The 21,932-nt window shown below is 38.2% G+C and overlaps 1 long non-coding RNA gene across 1 annotated transcript; it reads left to right on the top strand.

Moving 5' to 3' along the window:
- The first annotated feature begins 69 nt into the window (after window positions 1-69).
- LOC144990285 (uncharacterized) lies at window positions 70-15,318 on the top strand. The gene is made up of 2 exons (XR_013654286.1): window positions 70-183; window positions 14,316-15,318. It is a non-coding gene; the product is annotated as an uncharacterized LOC144990285 (long non-coding RNA).
- Window positions 15,319-21,932: the final 6,614 nt, after the last annotated feature.

The raw sequence follows: 21,932 nt of genomic DNA, 5'->3' as shown, positions 1-21,932 counted from the left end.
GGCCAGGTTTTTGATTCCCACCCGAGAGTAATTGGGAGATGGTTCCGGACCGGATCGTTCTGGACTTCTCCTGATCCATGGATGGCGAGCCTACCCAAGGAGCACAATAATCCGGACTGGCTGTAGAGCATCACGTGGTCCTTTACTTTTCCTCACTACTACAAAATCTCTGCCAAGGTCGCGGTAGGAGATTGAACACTAACTGTGGATCCAATACACTTTAAAGGAGCACTACCAAAAACTGGATACATCTGCTAACAAACTTTAAAGGGTTTTGCTAAGCAATTGGACATTTAGAAAAACAGTTCTTTGTTTGCTTTGCATATTGAATTGTCTTTTGTTTGATATCTGATATTTTGTAACTTTAAAGGATACTTTTGGTGTAAATTTAAAGTGACAAAACTGATTTTAAAAAAAGTGAAAAGGGTAAATACAGTGAACTCAAAAGAAAGCTTAAAACTAAATTTAAGTTAAATAAATTTAGTTCTGTAACTAAAATCCCTTTAAACTAAATGACCGGTCATCTTTAATTAAAATAGATTGAAACTGAAATTAACTTGAACAAAACCTTTTATTTGAACTTTAACTGAAAAAGTAAAGGAACAAAACAACATAAAGGGTGTTTAAGAGGTGTCTTAACATTACTTAAGAACCATATTTGTATGTTTATTGTTGTTTGTCAATTGTTCAGTAAACTGCCGGCTTTTTCTTTTCCATTCTACCTTTTATATTGATTCTTGGCTCTTTTATTCAATACACACCACTCCGTGCGAACCTATATCTGGTCCAGTAGCTTGACTACCTCTGCCTAATAGCATAGGTGCTACAAGTACTTGGCGAGCCAGCCAGGAGTGGTTCGTATATAATTTTCAGAGCTCAAATTTGACTAAGAACTGAACAAAAAAATGGAAGCCGTGCAACGAAGTAATGTTAAGATGCCAAACTCACTTCTTATTACTGGTTTAACTGACACTGAATCTGATGAAGAGCTTTTTGACTTCCTCAAACAATATGGGTCCATTCAGACAATGGTACCTGTAGATCCCCCGTGTCCAGAAAAGGGCAAGCAGTCCTTTCTTGAGTACGCGTCCAGTGCACCAGTGCAGGCATTATCTAGCTTACTGCCATACAGATTCTCACCCAAGAACAAACCTGACATACTTTACCTTGTCGAGGCATTAAGCTCAGTTTACAGCCCCGTAGTTAGCAAGGCAGCTACTCAGACTTACCTGACTGAACTGAGAGACATTGCAAGACTGACAGGTAAAGACTTTGCAGACTTACTGAGAGACGAACTTTCCTCTATAAGCCAAGTAGTTAACCCTGACGAAAATGACTCAGGTGACCGCCAGGACTCACCCCAAGTCCCTGACACGAATGCTCCTCTCAGTCCTCTGCAAGAGAACCCACCAACTCTTGAACCAGTCCACCCACTGATCCAAGCTCCAGTTGAGAATCTCCCACAAGTGCAGGTCAATGTTAAGACACCCACTCTCAAACCTTCTGAAGTAAACCCACCAGAGCTTCAGAAAGTAATAGTGGAACATGTGCTGAGAACTGAAGACTTCAATGCTCAGATGAACACTCCTTTCAGATTGAGACCCTTTTCAGGGCGCTGTCCCCACCCAAACAACGAAGTCGACTATGAGAGCTGGCGCTCGAGTGTGGAACTCCTTTTAAAAGACCCCAGACAGCCTGATTCATGCAAGTCCAGGAGGCTCTACGAAAGTCTCTCTTCACCTGCTGTCGATCTGGTAAAGCACATACCTACCGAGTCACCTCCTTCCACCTACTTGAAAATACTCGACTCTGCCTTCGGTACGGTTGAAGATGGAGACGACCTCTTTGCCAAATACTTGAACACTGTGCAGAATAATGGTGAGGCACCATCGTCTTACCTCCAGCGTCTTCAAGTCATGCTGAACACCACGTTCATAAGAGGTGGTGTTCCTGCTGGTGAACTGGACAAGCAGAAAAGGCAAATTCCACCTAACTTTTCCGAACTTCTTCTCATGCTCCGGACTGCTGAGAAACAGCATGAATTGAATACAACAAAACCAAAAGTGTTTTCCAACTACCAAGGCGCTCAGTCCCAAAGTCCAGAGCGAGATACATCAAAAACTGTTGACCCCCTTTCTGAAATACAAGACCTCAAGAAGCAGATCGCCAATCTGCAGTCCCATCTTGCATCTCTAAAGAACAAAAAAGACTCAAACAGTAAAGTAAAGTCAAAATCCACAAACTCGACCAAGACAAAAGTCCCCCCTGAAAGCCTTAAAACTCCAAAGCCACAGCCTTCAGAACAAAAATCAGAACCTCATCCAAGAAATCGTCCAAAGCCCTGGTACTGCTTCAGATGTGGGGAGGACGGGCACATCAAGCCCCAGTGTGAAAATGAGCCAAACTCTCCCCTAGTTGCTGAAAAAAAGAAACTCTTAAGAGATAAGCAGATAGCATGGGACAAAGTGAATGGACAAGAACCTACTTTTTTAAACTAAAGAGGGCTCCAGTTGTGGGACAAATTGGAGCTGAACCAAAGACAAAGAAAAAGAGAACTTCCACACACAAGCTGAAATGTCACTTTCTCTTCCAAAAGGTCTTGTTGGAGCACTGCCCAACAAGACTGCCCAAGTAGCCATTGACGATCAAATGTGCAGCTGTCAATTTTTTTTTTCAAATTCAACGACAAACGAACAACAAAGATTTTTTTCTTTACATTTTTTTCCGGTTTCAACAACAAAGTTTTTTTTTTTGTTTTTTCAAAAATAAAAATTTTAATTTCAACAACAAAAGTTTGTTTTTTCAAAACATTTTTTTTTTTTTCAAATTCAACAACAAAGATTTTTTTTTCCAATTTTTTTTCTTTCAACTTTAACGACAAACAAAGATTTGTTTTTCAAATGTTTTTTTTCAAATTCAACAACAAACAAACAACAAAGATTTTTTTCTTAACATTTTTTTCCGGTTTCAATAACAAAGATTTGTTTTGTTTTTTCAAAACAATTTTTTTTTCAAATTCAACAACAAACGAACAACAAAGATTTTTTTCTTTACATTTTTTTCCGGTTTCAACAACAATTTTTTTTTCGTTTTTTCAAAAATAAAAATTTTAATTTCAACAAAAAAAGTTTGTTTTTTCAAAACTTTTTTTTTCAAATTCAACAACAAAGATTTTTTTTGTCCAATTTTTTTCTTAAAGCGGGCTGTGTATTCAAATCGGCGGCGCCTCTCCTTGTTGCTTGTGGCTAAGGCCAGGAGCCTTCGAAGGAGAGCCTGACGACAGAATAAAAAACAAATGACTTCACAAGGAAAAACTGGAAACAATCTGCGTGTATAAAATTGTTTAAATAAGAAAATGACTAGAATTTTTTTGGGGCTTCACACAAAGCATTTCCATTGTATTGATTTCTATCATTCAATTCAAACTTACAGGAAAAAAGTTTCCAATGAGATTATGTTTCCATTATCATTCATAATATGTAAAAATGACCAAATACCATTATCGATCTAATTTTTGTAAAAATGTTGATTTGTTCCTACATAAATTATACCGGCAGCTCCATATGGGAGTGTTATGTGGACTAAAGTTATGTTTGAATATGAGTTTGCCGTACAGTAACACCTGCTGATGAGAAGTAGAAAGTTTAATAGGAAGTTTTCTGTAATCAAAATCACATTTTAAAAGGAACTCAGTGGCCCCTAGATGAGAGAAAATGTTGGAACAAATAAGAAACCAAATATTTCTTTCATTTTGCAGAAAGACCTAAGTCAGTTTATCTTAATCATACCATCCAAACTTTCAAAGACTATTAAGTCCACCTTCACTGTAATCCTGAATTATTGTTCCTTTTTTAATATAATGAGTTTTGTTTTTCCAGATGAAGTTAAAATTGGCCTGGTTTATCGCTTCCCTTGCAGATTTAGGAATTGGGAGTAGAACTGTGACTGTGTCTGCGCGTTGCGTCTTGTGTAGGACTAGGAGAAAGAAGCGCGCACACGTGTGTTGGGGGGTGCGTGTTGATTCTTCTGCCCTCTGGCTGCATGTGAGGCTTCGCCTGTGCTCTCTGGTACAGACATCTTCCCAGAATATTAGATATTGCCCAGTAATAAACAGACTGCAGACACTTTGTCACCTCTCCGGTAGTCGTGAAGCCTGACACCCATGAAGAACGCGGGGCAGGAGGCTCCGCCGTTGTTTATTCAAACACGTAACTTTGCTGCAAACAAAATAGTTCCCAACAAGAAAATGAAGTGATATTCACGCAAATCTAACAGCGCGCGTTCATGTTTGGTGTTACAGAGTGACTGAGAACAGTAATCCCCCCCCCCCAACACAAAATCCTCCGTTGGGCGGCCGTGTCGCGCACTCAAGAATGCACGCAGCTTGTAATGGAAATGAATACAATGGAAATGAATAATTAGAACGCAGCAAATATGTCGTATTTCCTCGCAAGACACAAACTTATGTAGGATGAGGACATGTGTGTTTCTGAAACAGCGCACGTGCCGCGTGCTTCTCTGAGACAGTGACAGCCGCGGGCGCGCGCAGGCGGGTGCGACGAGGAGAGAAGAAGAGTGATAAAAGGTTTCCCGTATAGAAACTATGGAAGCGATTATGTAGCATATATAAAAAGCAAAGTCAAAACCAGAAATGCTTTTTAATTTTCAAAATGAAGCTGCATTTTTTGACTCAAAAATAAAATGAAAAAGCAATATTTCAAAATGCTTTTTCATTTCTTTCCTCAACACAGCTTATTCTGTCACTTAATTAAAATTAAAATAAAAATGGTATTTGACATTTCATTTTCAAGACGTTCTCTGGTAAATGTGTAGCATAATTCATTGGACCTCATTTTGATGACCTCATCACCGCGTTGATGCGGTTATCGTCACAGCCCTAGATCTAACATAACTTTTTTTAAGCAAAAAATGACAAATGTTTCTATTTGTACATAAACTCAATTAAAAAGGTGTTCAAATCAGAAATATACATTTCTAATTATTACTGAAACGTCCACATGCAAATTTGTTTTTTAAAAATGAGACAAAAATGTGTTTGAGTAAATAATAGGAATTCGTTGATTTGAAAAACCTAGTTTTTCTATTTTTTTCAAATGTGTAATAATTACTGGTGATGGTTTTTGTCATGCGTTTATTAATAAATTCTATGAGTATTTGGCAAAAACCTTAAGTTGGTTTCAGGCTTGAAGTATCCAGTAGAAACAAGAAAATCTATCGTTTTTTGACTTAAATAAAATGTTGATTTCTTTAAATGAGCTAATAATATCATAAAAGAGAACAAAAACTGTAGGTCAATCTTTTCTTTGAATTATTATTTAATTATTTTCTATTTTGTTTTTGTTTTGTTTTTAGATTTCTTTTTTTTAATGCACATTTGATTGAAAAATAACATCACCGACTCATCTGTTCACACACAACAAGCAGGAGTCAAACTTACAATTTTAGTTGGAACCGTAAGTTCTCAGGAGGCGGCGCCTCTCCTCGTTCCGCGCCAATGGGAGCAGCCTCCTCAGAAGAACCTGACGACAGAATAAAAAACAATATTTGACTTCACAAGGAAAAACTTCAGACAATCTGCGTGTATAAAATTGTTTAAATAAGAAAATGACGTGAAATTTTAAACGTTGGGCTTACACAAAGCATTTCTACATAGGTCAGTGTAATAGACGGGAAAAGTTTAATGATGAAAACTCTAAAAAGGCTAAAATGTGTCTGTTTTCATTTGAAATCAATTTTAAAAGAGTATTTGTAACTATAAATTGTACTTCTTTGAAAAAAATCGTGGAGAAATGAGGTGTGTCGTATGTGAGAAAGATGACATGTTTTTGAGCAAACACTTTGAACTCACCCGATTTTCCCACGCGATTCTTTGGTCGCGCCTCGCCCGAAGTATGGCGGAGTGCCAGAATAGGGGCCTGGGGACAGGGTTGGGGGAAGGTTGGGGGTTATCTTCCTGGGGGGGTGGGGGTGGTGGTGGGGGATTTTGATTTTCCATTTCTTCGTTTATTCTGCAAAAATGCATGAAACGGTTAACGTTGAAGTATCTACAAGCTGAGTGGTTAGCTTACATTTTATTGTACAATGGGCAAAGAAAAAAAACACTGAAAGCATATTTATCTAACAAACAATGTATCTAACTATAGTTTGTTTCCACACACAACAAATTGTAATATCAAGACAAATGTCTCACCTTGACGGGGTTCTCTTCTGTGATTTGCGTCCGTTAGTTTGAAAAGAAAACAAATATATTGTTAGCATTGTCGTTATTAATTGTAACTATGGATGTCACATCCAGCAAAATTATATCTATTGTAATGATCCGGCCGGACCGTCACTTTAGTGGGGTAGCGAAAGCCAACTGCTCATTTGGATGGCTTCGTTGGAGAGCTGTCCGTTCCCCATACACCGCACGACCCCGGACAGTCTCAAGCAGAATAAACAGGAGGAGAGACAATGTTAGCTTTTAAGCAAGAAGCCGTAAGCAGTAATACCCCCCCAACACAAAATCCTCCGGCGGGCGGCCGTGTCGCGCACTCAAGAATGCACGCAGCCTGTAATGGAAATGAATACAATGGAAATGAATAATTAGAACGCAGCAAATTTGTCGTATTTCCTTGCAAGACACAAACTTATGTAGAATGAGGACATGTGTGTTTCTGAAACAGCGCACGTGCCGCATGCTTCTGAGACAGTGACAGCCGCGGGCGCGCGCAGGCGGGTGCGACGAGGAGAGAAGAGTGATAAAAGGTTTCCCATATAGAAACTATGGAAGCGATTATGTATCATATATAAAACGCAAAGTCAAAACCAGAAATGCTTTTTAATTTTCAAAATGAAGCTGCATTTTTTGACTCAAAAATTAAGTGAAAAAGCAATCCACCAAAATGCTTTTTCATTTCTTAATTAAATTGAAAATGGTATTTGACATTTCATTTTAAAAAAGGTCCATGGTAAATGTGTACCAAAATTCATTTAGAAATGTCTAATTTGACAGTTAAAATGGACCTCATTTTGATGACCTCATCACCGCGGTGATGCGGTTATCGTCACAGCCCTAGATCTAACATAACTTTTTTAAGCAAAAAATGACAAATGTTTCTATTCAAAAAAATGAAAAATGTTTCTATTTGTACATAAACTCAATTAAAAAGGTGTTCAAATCAGAAGTATACATTTCTAATTATTACTGAAACGTCCACATGCATATTTGTTTTTTAAAAATGAGACAAAAATGTGTTTTTGAGTAAATAATAGGAATTCGTTGATTTGAAAAGCCTAGTTTTTCTATTTTTTTCAAATGTGTAATAATTACTGGTGATGGTTTTCTCATGCGTTTATTAATAAACTTACCATTTTAGTTAGGACCGTAAATTCTCAGGAGGCGGCGCCTCTCCTCATTTCTCGCTAAAGGTAACAGCCTCCTTAACAGAAACTGACGACAGAATAAAAAACAATATTTGACTTCACAAGGAAAAACTTCAGACAATCTGCGTGTATAAAATTGTTTAAATAAGAAAATGACGTGAAATTTTAAACGTTGGGCCTACACAAAGCATTTCTACATAGGTCAGTGTAATAGACGGGAAAAGTTTAATGATGAAAACTCTAAAAAGGCTAAAATGTGTCTGTTTTCATTTGAAATCAATTTTAAAAGAGTATTTGTAACTATAAATTGTACTTCTTTGAAAAAAAATCGTGGAGAAATGAGGTGTGTCGTATGTGAGAATCGTACCTGATTCTCCCAATTGACTCTACGGGCCTCCTTTGCTCTGGCATTTGCTGTGTGCCAGACCAATTGTCCGGGCCCACGATTTGCAGCAGGTTGGGGGTTCCTCTGCCGTGGTTGGGGGTTGTTTTGCTGGGGAGGGGGGGAGGGGGGGTTGTTTTCCTGGGGGGGGGGGGGGGGTTGCTGGGGGGGATTTTCATTGTCCATTTTTTTCTGTTAATTCGGCAAAAATACATGAAACGGTCAACGTTGAAGTACCTACAAGCTGAGTGGTTAGATTACATTTTATTGTACAATGGGCAAAGAAAAAAAACACTGAAAGCATATTTATCTAACAAACAATTTATCTAACTATAGTTTGTTTCCACACACAACAAATTGTAATAATAAAACAAATAGTACCTCACCTGGATGGTTTTCTTCTGTGATTTGCGTCCGTTAGTTTGAAAAGAAAACAAATCTATTGTTAGCATAGCATTGTGGTTATTAATTGTAACTATGGATGTCACATCCAGCAAAATTATATCTATCTATATTTATTAGGGGTGTAACAATAAGCTAAAAATCTCAATAATTTGGTTGGATTCACTTCAGAGTTCGGTTCCATACGGTTCGGTCGGTACGGGCCACGGCTGTTAACAAATCCGCTTGATATAGAAGTTACTATTTGTGAACCATAAATCTTAACTATTTCTATTTTCCATCTAACAATGGTGGAGAAATGAGGTGTGTCGTATGTGAGAAAGATGTGTTTTAGAGCAAACACTTTCAACTGACCTGATTGTCGCTGGCGATTCTGCGGTCCCGCGATTCACATCGGCGTGCCAGACCAGGGGCCTGGGCCCACGGCTGGGTGCAGGTTGGGGGTTCCTTGGGTGGGGTGGGGGTGGGGGATTTTGATTTTCCATTTCTTTGTTAATTCTGCAAAAATACATGAAACGGTTAACGTTGAAGTACCTACAAGCTGAGTGGTTAGCTTACATTTTATTGTACAATGGGCAAAGAAAAAAAACACTGAAAGCATATTTATCTAACAAACAATTTATCTAACTATAGTTTGTTTCCACACACAACAAATTGTAATAATAAAACAAATAGTACCTCACCTGGATGGTTTTCTTCTGTGATTTGCGTCCGTTAGTTTGAAAAGAAAACAAATCTATTGTTAGCATAGCATTGTGGTTATTAATTGTAACTATGGATGTCACATCCAGCAAAATTATATCTATCTATATTTATTAGGGGTGTAACAATAAGCTAAAAATCTCAATAATTTGGTTGGATTCACTTCAGAGTTCGGTTCCATACGGTTCGGTCGGTACGGGCCACGGCTGTTAACAAATCCGCTTGATATAGAAGTTACTATTTGTGAACCATAAATCTTAACTATTTCTATTTTCCATCTAACAATGGTGGAGAAATGAGGTGTGTCGTATGTGAGAAAGATGTGTTTTAGAGCAAACACTTTCAACTGACCTGATTGTCGCTGGCGATTCTGCGGTCCCGCGATTCACATCGGCGTGCCAGACCAGGGGCCTGGGCCCACGGCTGGGTGCAGGTTGGGGGTTCCTTGGGTGGGGTGGGGGTGGGGGATTTTGATTTTCCATTTCTTTGTTAATTCTGCAAAAATACATGAAACGGTTAACGTTGAAGTACCTACAAGCTGAGTGGTTAGCTTACATTTTATTGTACAATGGGCAAAGAAAAAAAACACTGAAAGCATATTTATCTAACAAACAATGTATCTAACTATAGTTTGTTTCCACACACAACAAATTGTAATATCAAGACAAATGTCTCACCTTGACGGGGTTCTCTTCTGTGATTTGCGTCCGTTAGTTTGAAAAGAAAACAAATATATTGTTAGCATTGTCGTTATTAATTGTAACTATGGATGTCACATCCAGCAAAATTATATCTATTGTAATGATCCGGCCGGACCGTCACTTTAGTGGGGTAGCGAAAGCCAACTGCTCATTTGGATGGCTTCGTTGGAGAGCTGTCCGTTCCCCATACACCGCACGACCCCGGACAGTCTCAAGCAGAATAAACAGGAGGAGAGACAATGTTAGCTTTTAAGCAAGAAGCCGTAAGCAGTAATACCCCCCCAACACAAAATCCTCCGGCGGGCGGCCGTGTCGCGCACTCAAGAATGCACGCAGCCTGTAATGGAAATGAATACAATGGAAATGAATAATTAGAACGCAGCAAATTTGTCGTATTTCCTTGCAAGACACAAACTTATGTAGAATGAGGACATGTGTGTTTCTGAAACAGCGCACGTGCCGCATGCTTCTGAGACAGTGACAGCCGCGGGCGCGCGCAGGCGGGTGCGACGAGGAGAGAAGAAGAGTGATAAAAGGTTTCCCATATAGAAACTATGGAAGCGATTATGTATCATATATAAAACGCAAAGTCAAAACCAGAAATGCTTTTTAATTTTCAAAATGAAGCTGCATTTTTTGACTCAAAAATTAAGTGAAAAAGCAATCCACCAAAATGCTTTTTCATTTCTTTCCTCAACACAGCTTCAGTCACTTAATTAAATTGAAAATGGTATTTGACATTTCATTTTAAAAAAGGTCCATGGTAAATGTGTACCAAAATTCATTTAGAAATGTCTAATTTGACAGTTAAAATGGACCTCATTTTGATGACCTCATCACCGCGGTGATGCGGTTATCGTCACAGCCCTAGATCTAACATAACTTTTTTAAGCAAAAAATGACAAATGTTTCTATTCAAAAAAATGAAAAATGTTTCTATTTGTACATAAACTCAATTAAAAAGGTGTTCAAATCAGAAGTATACATTTCTAATTATTACTGAAACGTCCACATGCATATTTGTTTTTTAAAAATGAGACAAAAATGTGTTTTTGAGTAAATAATAGGAATTCGTTGATTTGAAAAGCCTAGTTTTTCTATTTTTTTCAAATGTGTAATAATTACTGGTGATGGTTTTCTCATGCGTTTATTAATAAACTTACCATTTTAGTTAGGACCGTAAATTCTCAGGAGGCGGCGCCTCTCCTCATTTCTCGCTAAAGGTAACAGCCTCCTTAACAGAAACTGACGACAGAATAAAAAACAATATTTGACTTCACAAGGAAAAACTTCAGACAATCTGCGTGTATAAAATTGTTTAAATAAGAAAATGACGTGAAATTTTAAACGTTGGGCCTACACAAAGCATTTCTACATAGGTCAGTGTAATAGACGGGAAAAGTTTGATGATGAAAACTCTAAAAAGGCTAAAATGTGTCTGTTTTCATTTGAAATCAATTTTAAAAGAGTATTTGTAACTATAAATTGTACTTCTTTGAAAAAAAATCGTGGAGAAATGAGGTGTGTCGTATGTGAGAATCGTACCTGATTCTCCCAATTGACTCTACGGGCCTCCTTTGCTCTGGCATTTGCTGTGTGCCAGACCAATTGTCCGGGCCCACGATTTGCAGCAGGTTGGGGGTTCCTCTGCCGTGGTTGGGGGTTGTTTTGCTGGGGAGGGGGGGAGGGGGGGTTGTTTTCCTGGGGGGGGGGGGGGGGGGGTTGCTGGGGGGGATTTTCATTGTCCATTTTTTTCTGTTAATTCGGCAAAAATACATGAAACGGTCAACGTTGAAGTACCTACAAGCTGAGTGGTTAGATTACATTTTATTGTACAATGGGCAAAGAAAAAAAACACTGAAAGCATATTTATCTAACAAACAATTTATCTAACTATAGTTTGTTTCCACACACAACAAATTGTAATAATAAAACAAATAGTACCTCACCTGGATGGTTTTCTTCTGTGATTTGCGTCCGTTAGTTTGAAAAGAAAACAAATCTATTGTTAGCATAGCATTGTGGTTATTAATTGTAACTATGGATGTCACATCCAGCAAAATTATATCTATCTATATTTATTAGGGGTGTAACAATAAGCTAAAAATCTCAATAATTTGGTTGGATTCACTTCAGAGTTCGGTTCCATACGGTTCGGTCGGTACGGGCCACGGCTGTTAACAAATCCGCTTGATATAGAAGTTACTATTTGTGAACCATAAATCTTAACTATTTCTATTTTCCATCTAACAATGGTGGAGAAATGAGGTGTGTCGTATGTGAGAAAGATGTGTTTTAGAGCAAACACTTTCAACTGACCTGATTGTCGCTGGCGATTCTGCGGTCCCGCGATTCACATCGGCGTGCCAGACCAGGGGCCTGGGCCCACGGCTGGGTGCAGGTTGGGGGTTCCTTGGGTGGGGTGGGGGTGGGGGATTTTGATTTTCCATTTCTTTGTTAATTCTGCAAAAATACATGAAACGGTTAACGTTGAAGTACCTACAAGCTGAGTGGTTAGCTTACATTTTATTGTACAATGGGCAAAGAAAAAAAACACTGAAAGCATATTTATCTAACAAACAATGTATCTAACTACAGTTTGTTTCCACACACAACAAATTGTAATATCAAGACAAATGTATCACCTTGACGGGGTTCTCTTCTGTGATTTGCGTCCGTTAGTTTGAAAAGAAAACAAATATATTGTTAGCTTTGTCGTTATTAATTGTAACTATGGATGTCACATCCAGCAAAATTATATCTGTTGTAGTGATCCGGCCGGACCGTCACTTTAGTGGGGTAGCGACAGCCAACTGCTCATTTGGATGGCTTCGTTGGAGAGCTGTCCGTGCCCCATACACCGCACGACCCCGGACAGTCATAAGCAGAATAAACAGGAGGAGCGACAATGTTAGCGTTTAAGCAACAAGCCTGTTTATTCCAGCACACATATGTCCCAAACAGCATGGAGGGTCACTTCAGCTTCCAGCCCTCTGACTCAAGGTTTCACCCTTAAGCTCCCCACTTCCCATTAGCCTTTGGGGCTGAAGGCAGCGCTAACCCCCGGGTCGCTACACTATCTATATTTATTAGGGGTGTAACAATCAGCTAAAAATCTCAATAATTTGGTTGGATTCAGAGTTCGGTTCCATACGGTTCGGTACAGGCCACGGCTGTTAACAAATCCGCTTGATAGAAGTTACTATTTGGGAACCATAAATCTTAACTATTTCTATTTTCCATCTAACAATCTAAGCATAGTTTCCACACACAAAAAATTGTAATCAATGAAACAGAAAAATATAGCTCACCAACTGTATGCCTGGGATGTCAATCTGACTGAATCGTTTTTTCAGCCGTTGGTATTTTATATATAACTGACAAAATACCCGCGTGCCGTTGATTCGGAACATCCCATCTGCACGGACATGACTGCTTTGTAACTGTATCTGAAGGATTACAAATCCCGGGTAACATTTCAAATAGTTTAGTTGAAAATTATTACGGAAAACTAATTTGGAATTTGTTGCCCTCTAGTGATAAAAGTAATTAGTAACAGGAAGATTTGTTTTAACCCTTGTGCTATCTTAGATGACCTCACCCTTACATTGAGCTGTTCTCCCTACCATGACAAAGGTGGATAAAGGTGGAAAGATTTCATGTAATTCATGGACACCAGTGAAGATCACAAATCATTGAAGAAAAAAGATTCAGCGCACTGTCCAGTGGGTCTAGAGGCCCAATCCCGATGGTAAAGTGATAGCACAAGGGTACCAAAAACAACTATTTTATTTTTAATTAAATCCAGCTTTCTAGTTTAGCATTACCTTGCCTTTTTTAAGTTCTTGCTGTTGGTTATGCAACAATTGTGATCAAATTAAAGATGTTTTACTTTTCTTGATAGTCAGAGCGCTTCTAGACACACCTGTCCACACTGGAGGTTATGAAAGAAGTCCGACGACCCTGGACTTCTTTTTTTAAACACTGCAGAAGAGAAGAAAATTAAAACGTTTTTGCTATGGAACCGTCCTACATAAATGAATCTTCATAGATAAGCTGCAGTAGAGGTTTGCCCTGGAGGAAGACATTTATTTGAACTTCTTTTAAAAATAAAATACTGTTTATCAGGCCTGACCTTAGTAGATTAATATATTCTTGAATATACCGGTAGTCAGATTCAAGAAAGGCTCTTCAGAAGCATCATAGCTAGAACAAATGTCTTTTAATGGCGTTCTTCAAAACCTATTACTGGGCCCCCTTTGTATTCATCTACAAACTCATGTAGGTGCTTCAAGTAAGAACTGAAACATTAAACCAATAAAATATTATTTGTTTTATACATAACCCATTAAAAGAAGACTGGGGCTGGGGGTTAATTTAGACAAAAAATGTTTTTACTAAATTAATCAAATCAGATGGAAAAATACCATTATAAAACATGAATGATGTATTAGACATTTTTTAAGTAATCCTTTGAAATACAAATAAAAAATGGAGAGAAAAAACAAACATAAGATGTTCTATTAGATGTATGAACTGCTTTGATAATCTTAAATCAAGATACAGTCAATATAAGTCTCACTTTGGATTTATTAAAATTTAATAAACAAATAATCCTCCATACGGCCCACATTTAGATTATTTTATTCATTTCAAGGTGGCTCGTAGATTGAAGCTGGATACCAGTACTGAACAAGAACGCTTTAAAAGAATCCATTTCTCTGACTGGTGGATGTTTGCAGTATGTTGCAGAGCGGCTGGCCTGAGCTGTGAAGGGGGAACGCAACTCTATGCTTGGAATGCTGACGTCACTCCGACAACGAGGGCGGAGCAATCCAGGATGCAGAGGCGTGGCGTGTCGCAGGTAATCCTCACCGGCGCATCCGTCACTTTTCTAATCTGGGCTCATAAATTGGGCATCATGACGACCCCTCTGTGTTAAAATGAACACTTCTGCTCATTTACTTGATTTTATAATGAACAAAAAACATAATGAATAAAGTCGATGAGATGAAAGCACTGAAATTGCTAAACGGCACAGAAAGTGGAACTGTTGGCAAACTTTAACAGAAAAAACAAGTGCATGTAATGCGCCAAGACAAAGGAAAATGAAGACAGCGCGGCAGCTGGGAAAGAAACTGCTTCCATGTCTAGTGTTGAGTTTCTTCTGATGCGTTTCTGCAAAGTCTTTTCTCCCTCCATTCTTTGTTATTAATCATCTTCATCCTCCTCCTCGTCATCATCATCTGACGTCTGGTCCTTGGTGTCGAGGTCGTCTTCATCTTCCACCTGGAAGGAGAGAGTCAGAGTCTAACTACAGCAGAGACGACACAAAGCTGAGTGACATCTTTCACCAGCTGAAACAGCTCACTGAAAGTCAGAAGAAAACCGTCAATGGCGCTGCTGAACAATGACGCCGACCTAAAACCACCATGTGCCTTGCCCAAGGGCACTTCGACAGATGGGATGGCAGACCGGGAACTGAACCTGAGGCTCTCCAATCAACCTACAAAACGTTTTCAGAAGAAATGATCCGAAGCGACGTTTAAGTTTGGTTTACTGCTCGAGTTAACCAGGAAGTCGACAGAAAAACCGCTGAGTGTGACTTTGTTTCAAGTGACAGATATCGTTATTGTATTTTAAAATCTTTGTGTTTTGCTGATTCTGATCTCCTGTTTTACATTAAGCTATAAATGTTGGTGATTAAATGCTTATTTGCATGAATAATAAAATTCATTTATTTTATTATTTGCATTTATTTTTATTATTATTACATTCTTTTTACTTTGTTTATTATTTTAACCAATATAATATATATATATATATAATATTATCTTATTAGTTTTATTCTTTCTTTGGGAAGCACTTTGAGATGCTATGAAGCATGAAAAGCGCTATATAAATAAAGTTGAAATAAAGTTGAATTAAATGTTAAAGGACATTTGTTTTAGGCTTATCCTCTTTTTCCATTAGTGCCTACACTATATTACCAAAGTATTGGCTCAGCCATCCAAATGATCAGAATCAGTTTTCTAATCACTTTGTCCGGCCACAGGTGCATAAAATCAAACACTTTGGCATGCAGACTGTTTTTACAAACATCTGTGAAAGAATGGGCCGCTCTCAGGAGCTCTGTGTATTCCAGCGTGGAACTGTCATAGGACTCCACCTGTGCAACAAATCCCAGTGAGAAATTTTGGTGGAGGAGGAATTATGGTGTGGGCCTGTTTTTGCAGGACTACTTAGACTACTTTCCTTCCTCTTTATTGTTTTTTGTCAGAACGGGACGTTTCATCTGGAGGAGGGGGCGTATGTGACAGTCTTTACTTCCGCATTGGTGTTTGGATGACAGGTTCATGACGTAAGGTGACAAGGGTGTGTGAATGAAAAGGAGAATAAAGGCTACACCCAAACACAATGAGTTATATCGCCAGAGGAGACCACGTGGCTCCTCATGGGAGGAGAGCACCGTCATCTTGGAGTTACTGCTGCAGTGCATGCATGGGAACATTGCTCCACCACCTTCAGCCAGGCTTCCCAAGTGGGCGTTTCTCCTCTAGCTCAGTGTTTTTCATCCTTTTTTGAGCCAAGGCACCCTTTATCCTTGACAAAAATCCTGTGACACACCAGCATCCAAAAATTTAAAAAGGAGAAACTCTATGGTCTGTATTGATCTAATGTCCCTCCACAATCTCACTTGCATTTTTGTGATAATTGTGGCAGAAAAAACTGGAAGTTTCAGCTGTTTTTTTCTAAAAGATGTAATAAAAGTTAAGTTGGTTTTCAGTAATAATTTTCAACTAAATTATTTGAAATTTTACCCTCTTCCCCGTTCCAACGGTAAAAAACTGAGGGTTCGAACAGGGAAGTGAAACCTGAAGGAAGATCCGCCTTCCACGGTCAGAAAGGTCATTTCAGTTCATGTTCAACTGCTGTTAGGTGACGGAGGTGACAGTGCGTATGTCCACAGAATCAGCATGCCTAGGGCAGACATGAGGTTCCCCCCAGCCCCCCATCTCCTTACGCTCTTTGGATTTGTTGTCATCATCAATGAAGGGAAAAGACAATTGGATAAGTCGAATGCTGCGTGTCGACATTGTTACACAGAGATAGCGAATGCCACATTAATTTTTTTTCAGGCCAGTGTTAAGTTTTTGATTTCTGGCAGCTAATAGGTTTTCTTATTTTATGAAGCAGATCACCTGAATAAGTCAGTTTTATTTATTTTTATATAAAACCAATAAATGCATTTTGCAAGTAATTTTTTACTGCCTTTTTTGTACTGAAAAATAAAACAAAAATAGATAGAAAAAAACTTTATTAATCTCCCAAGGGAGAAATTCAGGCGTCTGACAGCAAAACACAGACAATAAATAACAATAAAATAATAGTTCATAAATAGCAGTTCATATCAGATTTGTTAAACAGCCGTACCGAACTAATTACACCCAAATGTGTATAAATACATACATACATACATACATACATACATACATACATACATACATACATACATACATACATACAATCTATATTAACAGGCTATCATTCTAACGGCAGAAAGATGATAAATTTGTTATTCTGGGAAATGTATATTACTCTGCAGCACAAAACAAAATCACGTTTTCAGACTTTACAAGCTCTGTTAAGGAACTTAACCAAAGATATCCTAACAGTAATCTCATCATTGGAGGTGATTTCAATATGGTGGAAGATGAATACCTTGACAGATTTCCTTCAGCATTTCAAAACCATCATTATAATCCTCTTCTTCATTTATGTAGAGATTTCAATGTTTCTGATGTCTGGCGCCGTGATAATCCTGATGTTCAAGCGTTCCCCTGGTTTAAACCAGACGGATCTGCTAAATCTAGGTTGGATTTTTGGTTGACATGAAAATCAACAGAATTTTACATCAATAGCTAAAACTTCAGCTGCACCATTAACAGACCATTCTATGATCAAGCTCATTATTCAATCTCGCAATAATCCTAAAAGCAAAGGTTACTGGAATTTCAACGCTAGTCTATTAGAGGAGGAATTGTATTCTCAGGCGATTATAAATGAAATCCAAAGGATAACTAACGACAGACAGTTCACCACTCAGAGGGAGAAATGGGAATTTTTCAAATTCAAAGCAAGACAGATTTCAAAAACTAATAGCAAAAGATTGAGCAGAGATGGTAAACAAAAAGAAATGGAAATGATCAGAGATATGAACTCTATTTGTTGTAAATCTCTATTGAGTGAAGGTGAGAAACAGAGAGTTGCATTCCTGCAAACCTCTCTGGATAATATGAACATCTCTAAAGCCAAAGGTGCTTTTATTAGATCTAGAGCTAAATGGGTTGAAGAGGGAGAGAAAAGTTCAGCTTACTTTTGTAGACTGGAAAAAAGGGGACAAGAGAAAAATGCTGTTAACAGATTGCTAATTAATGGCAGAGAAATTTTGATCATTTGAGATCAATATCCCTCCTCAACAGTGATTATAAAATTCTAACCAACATTTATGCATCTAGATTAAAAACAGGACTGAATCAGATCATCTCAGACACACAATCAGGGTTTTTAAAAGGACGTTCAATTCACAATAATAGTTCTTGATTTGATTGACTATATCAATAAATTGAAGATGATGGCTTCATTTTATTTTTAAATTTCTTTAAAGCCTTTGACACGGTTGAAAATGTTATCAATACTTATAAAAAAGCTCTGGTTTCTGTACACTCAATGTCCCGGGAGAACAGTTAGCCATCACTCAGCTGGCAGACGACACGGCCACATTCAAGAAAGACAGTCATCAAATACCAGAGATCATTCAGACTGTGGATTTCTTCTCTAAAGCATCTGGTTAAAACTAAATCTCAGCAAATATGAATTGTTGCCAGTTCACTATTCTGATCAGTCAGTTCTTCATAACACAGCTGTTAGGACTGTTGTGAAATATCTTGGTGTTCATATTACCAAAGATAGTCAAATAATGGAGGAAATGAACTTATGGAAAACTTTAGAGGAATGTAATGTCAATTTAAACATGTGGTCACATTTCTTTTTTGGGCAGAGTGTTTCTCACTAAATTAGAATGTTTATCCAGATTCATTTATCCAGCATATTCACTCCCAATTCCTAAATCTGCAAAGAAAGCAATAAACCAGGCCAAGTTCAACTTAATCTGGAAAAATAAAAATTATTACAAAAAAAGGAACTATAATTCAGGATTACAGTGAAGGTGGATTTAAAGCCATAGACTTTGAAAGTTTGGATGGTATGATTAAGATAAATTGGCTTAGGTCTTTTCTGCAAAATGGAAGAAATATTTGTTTTCATATTCCTTCAAACATTTTCTCTCATCTAGGGGCCACTGAGTTCCATCTAAAATGTGAAAAAACTTCCTATTAAACTTTCTACTTCTCATCAGCAAGTGTTACTGTACGGCAAACTCACATACAAACATAACTTTAGTCCACATAAAACTCCCACATGAGTGATAATGGAAACATTATCATTCTCTTTCCAGTAACTTTAAAATAAATGATAGAAAACAATAGAACAACGTGATCAAAGCAATCCTTCAGACTTTGATTAAAATGTCCTCCAGTTTGGTTCAAAATGTTCAAGTTCTGCTTTTCTCTCTGCTGTTCGATGGTCGACCGCTTAATTCAAAACTTCGAAGCTCATTTATACGATCTTTGTTTGTTAGATAATTGTTTCCAACATCTTACAAAAATCTTTCTATATCACGGCGTTACACAAGAGAGGAAATAAGCAAGTAAAGATCTCAGTTTATTAAATATCCAATTTTCCCAAAATACAAAGAAATCCATTTTAAAATAATGAATGCAGTCTATCCATGCAAGGAACTGCTACACATACGTTTTGGTTTTCCTGAAAATAACTGTTCTTTCTGTGACATAAATAATAAAACACTTGATAATCTGCTTTTTGAATGTATGTATTTTTACAGTTTTTGGGAGGATTTCTTTTTTTGGTGCTCCTCAAAGTTTCCCTTTGTCAAAGAGATCATGTATTTTTTTGTCTTTCAAGTATGTGTATACAGCTGGCAATGACATGAAGAAGACTGCAGTGTCAATATAAACTACATCTCTATCCTTCCACTAATGAAATAAAGAAAGAAAAAAAGACTACATACAAACATTATGTTGTTAACCAGCATAGATGAAGTGGGATTGCCACCAGTTTCTGGTTGATCTATAATCAGGCTTTTCAATTTAAAATATCACCAGGCTGCAAGGTTTGTTGGTTCTCTTTTCCTTCAAGGCTTTGAAATTCTGCGGCGACTGATGAGAAGTCAACACTACATGTTCCTGTTGAACCTTCACACTTGCAGAGCTTTTTTGAGGGAGGCTTAGCACCTTGAAGCTCTCCACTCTTTAGTAAAAGTGAAACCTTTGGGTGAAGTCAAGACATGTTTGTCAAAACATACAACTTCAGCCAATCCCCACCACCAACTTATACACAGAGATTTCTTATCTAACACAAGTTTATTATCTATGAATTGAGGGTTTTTTTTAACCCCGAAGGCAGCACACCTTCAGGAAGCCTTTATTTGCAATACCTCTTTGTGCCACGAGAGGTCCCTCTACACCAACTACTCAACCTGTTTACAGAATGAAAGGATGTAAGAGCTCCAACATTTTTTGGCCAAAAGTTTTCTTAATTCAGAATCCTTTTTGGGTTTCCCATTTTATTGCAGCAATAATCAAATCCAGCCATGGGGTTCCTTTGAATAAAACTCCTCTTCTAATCTTGAGAAAAGTGTTCAAAAGAACACCCAGACAGACAGAATTCATTCATTCATTTATCTTAACCGTTTTTTCCCTCACAGGGTCACGGGTCTGCCGGAGCCCATCCCGGCCACTTGTATATGATATGGCTTTTGTGTATTGTTATGCCATTGGTTAAACATAATTCTGTTAAAGAACTACAGGGTCGCATTGTTATGACGTCACAGCGGTGCGGGGGGCAGCGGGAAGGAGATGCTAAATGTGTTGACAGGGTGCACAAAAGCAGCAGAAAGTTTAAAACCAAATCACATCCAGACGTCAAACAGAGCAAATCGTGGAGGCCTCAACACAGTAAACCAAATGCACAGTGTCATAAGTGCGGCAGCTCATCACCCCATCCAAAACGTGAGTGTCCAGCTAATGAAACAGTATGTCATGCATGTGGAAAAAAGGGACATTACATGAGAGTGTGTAAAAATAGGAAGACTTTGAGTGAAGTGGAGGAAGATGTCAATGCCTTATTCCTTGGCAGTGTTACCAGCAACGGAGAGTCGTGGATGGTAAACATAATCATAAACAACAAAAGCGTGTCATTCAAAATAGACACAGGAGCTGATGTCACAGTATTGCCACTTCAGGTGTTCAAAGAAATCTTCAGAGACAGTTGCCCACCCACTCTTCAAAAACCAACCAAGCCTCTGTTTGGACCTGGAAGAAAGCCGTTGGAAGTCCTCGGGTTCACAGAGATGAGACTAAGGAAATGAGCTAAAGAAGCAAGAGATGATGTGTACATCCTGAAACACCTGCACACAGCATTGCTGGGGAGACCTGCTATTCACAAGTTGGAGTTAGTTACTCGAATAGACACTCTCAGCATCGAAACACTAAAAGTCAGCTACCCAAAGCTGTGCAGCGGTCTTGGTGAAGTGAAGCAGCCATACAACATCAAGTTAAGACCAGATGCTCAGCCCTTCTCATTAAAGACACCTCGGAGAGTTCCATTGCCGCTCATGGACAAAGTGAAGCAGGAACTGTCCCGCATGGAAGACTTAGGTGTGATAACCAAAATAGAGGAGCCAACAGACTGGTGTTCTGGCATGGTGGTGGTACCCAAAAAGAAAACAGACAAGGTGCGTATTTGTGTTGATCTCACACACCTCAACCTTTCTGTGTGTCGAGAAAAATACATCCTGCCATCAGTGGAAGAGACACTAGGCAAATTGGCTGGAGCCAGGATTTTCAGCAAATTGGATGCTAATATGGGATTTTGGCAAATTCCCCTTACAGAAGAGTCAGCCAAATACACCACCTCTATTACACCTTTTGGCCGTTACTATTTTAGGCAGCTACCTTTTGGTATTGCTTCTGCTCCTGAACATTTCCAGAACAGAATATGAAATGGTTTTTTTTTTTGCATGTTTGGTTTTGTTTTATTCTTTAAAACATCCAAACTGTTTGGTGTTGGCTGTAATGGATACTAACACTTGGCATCATTTGACTGCCATAACGATGATTTCAAAACATTTGTTTACATTTATTATTTATAGGTGTGTTTATTATTTTTTGTTTGTTTGTTTGGCCTTCAGATGCTTATTAAGGCTAATTTCTTTCAAA

This window comes from Oryzias latipes (assembly GCF_053564925.1).
Source record: "Oryzias latipes strain Hd-rR chromosome 1 unlocalized genomic scaffold, Olatipes_Hd-rR_3.1 chr1_Y".
Classification (NCBI taxonomy): Eukaryota; Metazoa; Chordata; class Actinopteri; order Beloniformes; family Adrianichthyidae; genus Oryzias; species Oryzias latipes.
Note: the sequence above shows the minus strand (reverse complement) of the source record. Positions and strands in the feature narration are given on the sequence as shown.